The following is a 10221-nucleotide window of genomic DNA, read 5'->3' as shown; positions in this document are numbered from 1 at the left end:
CAGATTTCTATTCCCCTAATGATTAATTATGTTGAGCATCCTTTCATGTTCTTATTGACCATTTGTGTATCTTCTTTGGTGAAATATCTATTTGAATTATTTGCCTATTTGAAAATTTGTATTTTTATTATTGACTTGTAAGTTTTTAAATATATATTCTGGTTAGTAGACACTTATCAGAAGCTTGATTTGCAAATATTAGTTTCCCATCCTGTGGGTCGTATTTTCACACTCTTGGTAGTGTCCTTTGATGGAAAAAGTTTTTAATTTTGATGAAGTCCAATTTATCTATGTTTTCTTTTGTTATTTTGCTTTTGGTATAATATTTAAGAAACTGCAGACTAGTCCGAGGCCCTAAAGATTTACACCTATGTTTCCTTTTGAGATTTTTATTGTTTTAGTCTTTACATTTAGGTCTTTGATCTATTTTGAGTTAATTTTCATATATGGTATAAGAAAGGGGTCCAAATTCTTTTCTTTTTCTTTTTTTTTTCTGCATGTGGATATCCAGTTGCCCCAGAACCATTTGTTGAATAAACTCTTCTCTACCCATTAAATGATTTTGGCACCCTTGTTGAAAATCAATTAGCCATAGATGTGTGGGTTCATTTTTGGCCTTTCAATTATATTCCATTGATCTGTATGTCTATTCTTATACCAATATAACAATGTTTTGATTCCTGTAGCTTCATAGTGTGTTTCAAAATTGAGAAGTGTGAGTCTGAAAATTTTGTTCTTTTTCAAGATTGTTTTGGCTATTGAGTATCCCTTGCAATTCCATATGAATTTTAAGATCAACTTCTCTATGTCTGAAAAAAAGGCAGTTGAAATTTTTATAGAGATTGTGTTGGATTTGAATTTGTAGGTCAATTTGTAGAATATTGTCAACTTAACAGTATTAAGTTTTCCAATTTATAAACATGGGTTATCTTTTAACTTATTTAGGTCTTCTTTAATTATTTTTAACAATATTTTATATTTTTCAGTCAATACAACTTGCATGTCCTTGGTAAAATTTATTCCTAAGCATTTTATTCCTACTAATGCTATTGTAAATGGAATTGTTTTGTTAATTCCATTTCCAGATTTTCTCTGTTAGTGTATAGAAATACAACAGATTTTTGCATATTGATTTTGTATCCTGCAACTTTGCAGAACTCCTCATTAACTCTGTAGTTTTGTGTGTGTAAAATCTTTGGAGTTTTCTATATATAAGATGATGTCATTTGCCATAGATAGTTTTACTTCTTCCTTTCCAATCTGGATGTCTTTTACATTCTTTTCTTGTCTAATTAGCTAGAACTTGCTGTACAGTGTTGACTAGAATAGGTGAAAGTGGACCTCCTTGTCTTTTTCCTAATTTTAAGGGGAAAGATTTCAGTCTTTCAGCATTATGTACAATGCTACCCATGGGTTTCCATAGATGCTGTTTGTGAAACTGAGGAATTTCCCTTTTATTCCTACCTTGTTGAGTATTTTTATCATGAAAATATGTTGGATTTGGTCAACTTTTTCTATATCTATTGAGATGACCATGTGTGGAATGTTTTCCCCTTTATGCTATTACTATGGTGTATTACAATGGTTGATTAACCAACCTTATATTCCTGGGGCTAATCCCACTTGTCCATGGTATATAATCCTTTTAATATATTGCTGGATTCAGTTTGCTAATATTTTGTTGAGGATTTTTGCATCTGCATTCATGAGAAATACTGACTTGTAGTTTTCTTTCTTGTGATATCTTTGTCTGGCTTTGAAATGAGAATACTACCAGCCTCATAGAGGGACTCTGGTTTTGATTTTAGTTTTACTATTCACTATGATTCAAGTTGAGGTAATTACTCAATAACTTAAAGCTTTGGATTCCTCAGCTCTAGATTAATAATAACTTTATGCACACAAATTGTTGTGAGGGCTAAATGAGATTATTATGTATGCTTTGTAAACTGTCAATCACAGTATTTATGTCGTATTACAAGTGTTGATGTGGGTGGGTGTTAAGAATAATAGCAGCAATCCGGGTTGGGATTGAATTAGAAACATACGTACCTTCACTAAGATTATTATACTTTATCTCCCTTGATCTTTACTATGGCTTGTATAAAATGAGTCACAATCATCCTAGCTGTATTGAAATACCCACATTAATAATAGTAATAATATAACTATAATAATATAACAATAAAATATATTAGCACTACTATATATACATTGAGTGCATATTGCCCCAAACACTTGACATATATTAACTTATTTCACCCTCACAATGCCATGATGAAGGTGCTGTTACCTTTCTTTATATTCTAAGTGAAAATTGTACCTGAAGTTTGGATAACTTGTTCAAGGTCACACAGCTCAGAAGTTGCAGATAATCAATAAAATCTGTGACATAGTTATACTCATAAAGTTAGTCATTTTTCACTCTTGTTCAAGAGTTGCTCTCATGTTTATGTAAATAAAATGAATCAGTTTTTACTCAAATATTTTTTCAGAACTATATACGTTTTCTGAAATAGCCAATGGATTTAAATGAAAGTAAAATAAGAATGACTCAATCTATTTTTTTCTATCACCTTGAAAGCTAACTTCTTTACAAACTTTTTTCTATAATGCTGGAATAAATTAACATTATGCACATTGAGAACATCTAACAACAACCCTCGCACATCTCTGCAGTGAATAGCTCTGAGGCCTTGGCAATTCAGACAAGTTTTTCTGAAATAAAGGACTATACATTTATAGAAAACATTTAATACCATGGCTGAATATCTTCCTCTAAAGACAACAAGAAAGCTATCATCTTATTTTTTTAGGTCTCTAGTAAAGATGTGAATTGGGGTTGATTTAAAGATCCTTGACTTGTTTTTGTCCTAACATAAAACAGTATTTAAATAAAATTTTAGCAATTGCAAAGAGGCTCAGAGTTCTAAAATATTTCTGTCCTTTAACTGGGTTTGTTATTTGGTATTTCACATAAAAAGTAGGGACAAGGCTTTGAAATTTAGTAGAGGCAAATCAGAAACAAACAAAACCATTATAACCTGGCATGGTTTGATTTAATAGGTTTAAACATATAGCATTAAATCAATAATGTAATGTATTGCCAATAGAATATGAGTGAGTTGATAAATATGTTTTGGGATTGCATCTTGAACACTGAGGTTGACCTGAGTGGGCATCATGGCAGGTCATGACCTTGGTGCATCTATCAAAGACAGGGTCCTTATTAGGTTACAATTACTCTTTTGTAGTTTTTATGAAGGTCATTGCTCAAAATTAAGAAATATAAAGTTTAGTGAAGTGCCATGTTGAAGTGTTTTAACTGTATCAAACTTTCTAAATAACTTTCAATTAGAAGTTCTAAGACCCAAGTGCATTTATCTTGTTTAAATACTGTATTCCAACCAATTTTTGAAAATAAGTATCCAAACTTTATGTAAATATAATTAAATATAGATAGAGATTCAGGGCAGGTAAATTCCCTCCTCTCTTAGAATATACCTTAAATCTTACTGAAGTATAGTTGATTTACAATGTTGTATTTCTTCTGTACAGCAAAGTGACTGAGTTATACATATATATATTCTTTTTCATATTCTTTTCCATTATGGTTTATCACAGGATATTGAATATAGTTCCCTGTGCTATACAGCAGGATCTTTCTTATCCATTCTGTATATACTAGTTGGCCTCTGCTAATCCCAAACTACCAGTCCTTCCCTCCCCCACACCCCCTTTCTCCTTGGCAACTACAAGTTTGTTCTTTTTATCTGTGAGTTTGTTTTTGTTTTGTAGATATGTTGATTCATATCATATTTTAGATTCCAATAAAATTTTTTAAAAATAATGAAAGAAAGAATATACCTTAAATCATTTCAATTCATTTTCAACTTCCAGTTATAGAATAAATAAGCCACAGGTGTGTAATATACAACATATATTAATAATATTGTAATAACTTGTATCAGGACAAAGGGTTACTAGACTTATCATGGTGATAATTTTGTAATGTATGTCAAACGTCATATCACTGTAATAAACCTGAAACTAACATAATACTGTATGTCAACTATATTTCAATAAACATAAATACATGAATAAATAAAAAGCCAAACCTCCATTTATGGTAAAAAATCTCAGCAACTTAAATATAGAAGGGACCTTCATTAACCTTATAAAGGACACATAAATAAATAAATAAATAAATAAATAAATAAATAATAAAGTGTTTTAATACATTTATTTGTATCATTACAATTTTAAAAAATTATTTATGTGTTTGTGACGTTGATATCATAATGTAAAGTATGAATGATGGCTGGTACACTTTATCTGAAATGTGTTTAAATGGTTTATATTTAATTTCTAATTTATTGTTCATTGGCTTTGTCAAGATGTTTTGATATGTCCTCATTTGATCTTTCTTATATTCATGCTTGATAAAAAGTGGAGAACAGAAAGCACAGCTAAAATTAATAATAATAGCAACTTCCCCACCTCACTTTCTACCCTCAGTTGGGTCCACTTGCATTTATTGGTAAGATCCTGAAAAAGAGTAGCCTCATATGTCCTATTCCAGAGGAAAGCCCTGTTGTGTGGCAGTAAAGCCTGTTGGGTGTCCTCACTAGTCTAAATGCATCGATGACCTCTTTTGAAATAGAATAACAATTATGAGCAAGCAGATTTTGGACTCTTAGCATTAATGGGTTTTTTTTTCCTACAAAATAAATTCTGTATATGGTTGAAAGAAAACAAAGCAGAACTTTGGAAGAATTACAAAGATAGGAAATGACAGGGGGATAAAAAAGATTTGAAGGTCTAGGTAGAGGGAAGTTCGTTTTTTTATGAGGTCCTCTGTCTATGTTCACACTAGAGTAATGAACTAGATAATTGTCCTTAGGCTATAAGTATTCATGCAAATAGTTTTGAGTAAAAGACATTAACTTTCCTCACTCCTGACAATAGCTAAGTTTACCACTCAAGGATAAAGTAGGAAAAAAAATGTTTCTACCAGAAATGACCATTTTGTTTTCTTATGCTTCAGGGTCTCTCTCTGTAAAATGGCACTTGAATGCAGTTATCCCTCTAAAGGGGTGGTTCTTAAAATTCAGTGATTCCCATACACATTTAAGTATGTAATGAGTTGTGATGTCTTCTATTCCCTTTAAATTGTTTGTATAAACATACTTACCTACTACCTGGAACTCATCCATGGATTTCCAAGTTCAGAACCCCAGCCCTGTAGAGTCTTAGCAATTGGAAGCATCTCAGAGATATGTCATTTTCCTGCCATAAATTAAGGAGCACCCATAAACTAAAACTGCATAGGAGGAGAGGATTAGCTTTCTGTCACAATCCAGTATTAGGTTTCCCTAGCAACCATCCTGCAAGCCACTCTAGCCATCTGCATCTGGAACAATTGTTTCACTCGAGTTTGATGTAAACACCTGAAGAAGATGGTGTAGGTGGGGAAAAGGTGAGGGTGTCAATGCCTGAGAGTCACTTGATATAAAAGGAATGTCTTTCCCTATAATTTCCAGTCAACAACCATTATTCTGGTTAATAATTATTTGTGTGTACATGTGTATGTGCTGACGTAATATTTTTAGTGAGCCACAACTTTATTTATTAGTCAAATTGACATGTATTTCTCTATACATTCACTACAAGAGAGCCACCATATAATGTGTATTTTCATCACTTATGTACATTTTTGGTGAAATATCATGGATTAATTGATATCTTATAGTTTTATCCAAATATTGTTTCATATACATACTACAAATATATGAAAATAACCACAGTAAAGAATTAACTTACATTTTGTGAGAAAATAAGTATGCAGTGGTTTTAAACATCTTCTAAGCTGGTGCTTTCCCCAATTTGCTCTCTATTGGAAACATCTGGGAGTTTTAAAAAATCACAATGTCCAGGTAACATCTCATACTGATTAAATTAAAGTGTCTTGCAATGAGAGCCAGGCACCAGTAGGTATTTTCAAAACCTTAATAAGTAAATATTTTATTTAGGATTTCTATATCTACATTTACAATTGAAATGGACCCTTTTTTAATTTAATATATTTGACATATAGCATCGTGTAAATTTAAGGTGTATGAAGTGTTAATTTGATACAGTTATATGTTACAATATGATTGCTGTTGTAGCAATATTTAACACCTCTATCACATTACATAATTATCCTTTCTTGTTAGCAGTTGGGATAATTAAGTTTCAGTCTCTTAGCAAGTTTGAGGATTATAGTACAACACTGTTGTCTATATTCATTATACTGTGCATTAGATCTCTATGGCTTATTTACTACTTATTGAAAATTTGTACCTTTAAACACATTAATCAATCCCTCCATCCTCCATCCCCTGGTAACCACCATTTTGCTCTCTGTTTTTTATGAGTTTGATACTTTTAGATTCCACAGATAAGTGATATATGGTATCTGTCTTTCTCAGTCTGGCTTATCTCACTTAGCATAATGTGCTCAAGGTTCACCCATGTTGTCACAAATGGCAGGATATCCTTCTTTCTTATGACTGAATAATATTCCATTGCATATATATATATGCCACATCTTTTTTATCCATTTTTCTGTTGATGAGCATTTAGGTTGTTTCCATATCTTGCCTATTGTGAATAATGTTGCAATAAACATGAATGTGTATATATCTCTTCAAAATCTGATTTTCATTTCCTTTGGGTATATACTCAAAAGTGTAATTCTTGGATCATATGGTAGACCTACTTTTATTTTTTTGAGTAACTTCCATATTGTTTTCCATAGTGGTTGGACCAATTTGCATTCCCATGAAAAGTGTATAAGGCTTCCATTTTCTCCACATCCTCACCAGCCCCTGTTGTCTCTTGTCTTCTTGACAATAGCCATTCTAACAGGTGTGAAGTGATGTCTCATTGTGGTTTTTATTTGCAGTTCCCTGATGATTTGTGATGTTGAGCATCTTTTCATGTGCCTGCTGGTCATTTTGATGTCCTCTTTGGAAAAATGTCTATTTAGTTCTTCTGCTCATTTTTTTTTAATCAGATTGTTTTTCTGTTGTTATTATTTAATTTGTATGAGTTCTTTATTTATCTTAGATATAACCCCTTATCTGATACATGGTTTGCAAATTTTTTCTCCCATTCTGTATGTTGTCTTTTCATTTTGTTAATTGTTTCTTTTGCTATGCAAAAGCTTTTGACTTTGATGTAGTCTCATTTGTTCATTTTTGCTTTTGTTGTTCAGGCACCAGTAGTTTTAAAAACTCATCTGGTTATACTAATGTGCAACAACATTTGGAACCACTGCCCTAAATCCTCTCTATTCAAAGTGTGGTCCTCCAACCACCAGCATTGGAATCACCTAAGAGACTACTAGAAATGCAGAAATTGGGCTCTACCTCATACCTACTAAATCAGACTCTATATTTGCTAGCAATATCCCCAGGTGACTCATATGTATTCTGAAGTTTGAAAAACACTGATTAAAATTTAAAAGATAAATTAAACAAAATTCCTAATCAGAATAATATGTATAGAAAATAGTCTGGGAAAAAAAAATATTTGTATCAGAAGAGTGTGTGACAGTAATGTTAAGGAGAAAATTCTTTTTTCCACTAACCTTTACCCTAACCTGATATTCTGATTTTATTAATCAAACATCAGATATTTTATCTGCAGGATTAATTATTCCAACAAGGCATCTTGCATTTACCCAAGACTCAATTAGGATTTTTGACCTCTAAATGTCAGTTTTGTTATAAATCCATACTGTGAAAATTAATTTCTACAAGTCTTTTTCAGTATGGTAATAAGAATTTTATAACAATGTAACTTTTCCTTGCTATTATGTGAGTAAATGATTGCTTTTACATTAAAGCAAGTGTCTTTTTTCAGATTTTATGGCCTCCAAACTAGGTAACTTATACTGTATATTGTTGCTTTCTGCGATAAATTTTGAATGTATGCCAATTCCATGCAAATCTTATTATTATTCTCTACTATAAAATCATTTATTAGCTTGGTGATATTTGCTGCTATTCTACTATGTACCAAAAAATTTTAAAGGGGAAGTTTTTACAGAGTATATACAACTAATAACATATACTGTTCATTTTGAAACTTAGGTTTATATAAAGTACATATTAACGGATCTAAAGGGAGAAATAGAAAGCAATACAATAATAGTAAGAGACATCAATACTTTCATCAATGAATAGATCATCCAGACAGAAAATCAATAAGGAAACATTTGACTTGAACAACACATTAGACCCGGTGGACTTAACAGGCACTTACAGGCCTTCCATCCAAAAGCAGCAGAATACACATTCTTCTCAAGCACACATGGAAAGTTGTTCAGGATAGATCATATATTAGGTCACAAAACAAGTCAATAAATTTAAGAAGATTGAAATTATACCAAGCATCTTTTCTAACCACAATGGTATGAAACTACAAATCAATTACAAAAAAACTGGAAAATTCACAAATATGTGAAGATTAAACCGCATGCTACTAAACAACTAAGAAGTCAAAGAAGAAAGAGAAATTTAAAAAATATCTGGAGAGAAATGAAAATGGAAATGCAGCAGACCAAAACTTATGAGATGCAGCAAAATCAGTTCTAAAAGGCAGTTAATAGCACAGCAATAAATGCTTACATTAAGAAACAAGAAAGATCTCAAATAAACAACCTAACTTTAAACCTCAAGGAACTAAAAAAAGAACAACAAACTAAGCTCAAAGTTACTAGAACGAAGGAAACAACAAAGATCAGAGTGAAAATAAATGAAATAGAGACTAAAAGGACAACAGAAACAATAAATGAAATTAAGAGCTGATTTTTTGAAAAGATTAAAAAAAGATAGAGGACACTTTAGCTAGACTCACTAATAAAAGGAGAGGACTCAGATGAATAAAATCAGAAATGTGTATCTGATACCACAGAAATACAAAGGATCATGGGAAATACAAAGGACCATATTAACAATTGTACACCAACAAATTGTACAACCTAGAAGAAATGGATAAATGTCTAGAAACATACAACCTACCAAGAGTGAATCATGAAGAAATAAAAAATTTGAACAAATTACTAGTAAAGACATTGAATCAGTAACTAAACATCTCCCAATAAACAAAATTTCAGCACTAGATGGTTTTGCTGGTGAATTCTACTAAACCTTTAAAGAAAAATTAATACCAGTTCTTTTCAAACTCTTCCCCAAAAAGTAGAAGAGGAGGGAAAAACTCTCATATTCATATTATGAGGCTATGATTACCCTGATGCCAAAACCAGACACGAACACTACAAGAAAAGAAAATTATAGGTCAATATCCCTGATAAATATAGAAAAAAGTGAAAAAAATAAACATAGGTTGGAAAACCACTAAATTAAGGAAAATAAAATTCAGCATGCCAACTGCAACAGTAGATAGAAGAACGGAAAGAAGGAATAATCTCCCTACCAATGACTGCTGCATGGAGGGGTTGCAATTTATATCATAAGTAAAAGGACTATTCTGATTTCAGTAAATGGGGACAGAGAGCTCAGAGAGATCGGATACCAGTTTTTTGTTGTCATTTTTGGTTTTTTGGGTTTTTTTATGAGAAAAAGATATCATGTTTAGGGAATAGAAAGAAATTTAGTGTAACTATGGAATAGTGTGAGGAGACATGAGGCGAAGAAGGTGGAAAGGAGGCTGGGCAAGATTGTTGAGATTTTATTTGCCACATCAGAGAGCAAAGTCATTTCCCTGGGCATGTGCAATTATTGCTGCATGTAAGCAACAGCAAGAAAAGTGGTTTTCATTTTTTTTTTTTTTTGGAAAGGACACTGGGTTTCAAATGGAAAATGGAACAAGTTGAGGGGAAAAAAAGAATCATTGAAGAGGAAGTAGGGGTTTATTACAGCAGTCTACATATCAGATTATGAAGCCAAATCTGGCCTCTGTACACCGACACTGAATTAATTCTTGGATATAGAGTTTTAGGTGGTATAGAAAAGAATAGCTTTATTGCTTTGCCAGGCAAATTGGGCCACAGTGGGCTTATGCCCTCAAAACTGTGTGTCTGAATCTGGATGGGGTAGTGAGGAGTTTTATAGTAATGGTTCAAAGAGGGCATGATCCGCTCCTGGACACTCTTCTGATTGGCTGGTGGTGAGGTAAGTGGGAGTCAGCATCATCAACCTTCTGGTTCCA

Source organism: Delphinapterus leucas, chromosome 10 (assembly GCF_059928025.1).
Source record: "Delphinapterus leucas isolate spDelLeu-1000000601 "Yukka" chromosome 10, BTC_Dleu_Yukka2, whole genome shotgun sequence".
NCBI lineage: Eukaryota > Metazoa > Chordata > Mammalia > Artiodactyla > Monodontidae > Delphinapterus > Delphinapterus leucas.
The sequence above is the reverse complement of the archived record's forward strand: the minus strand, read 5'-3'. Positions refer to the sequence as shown.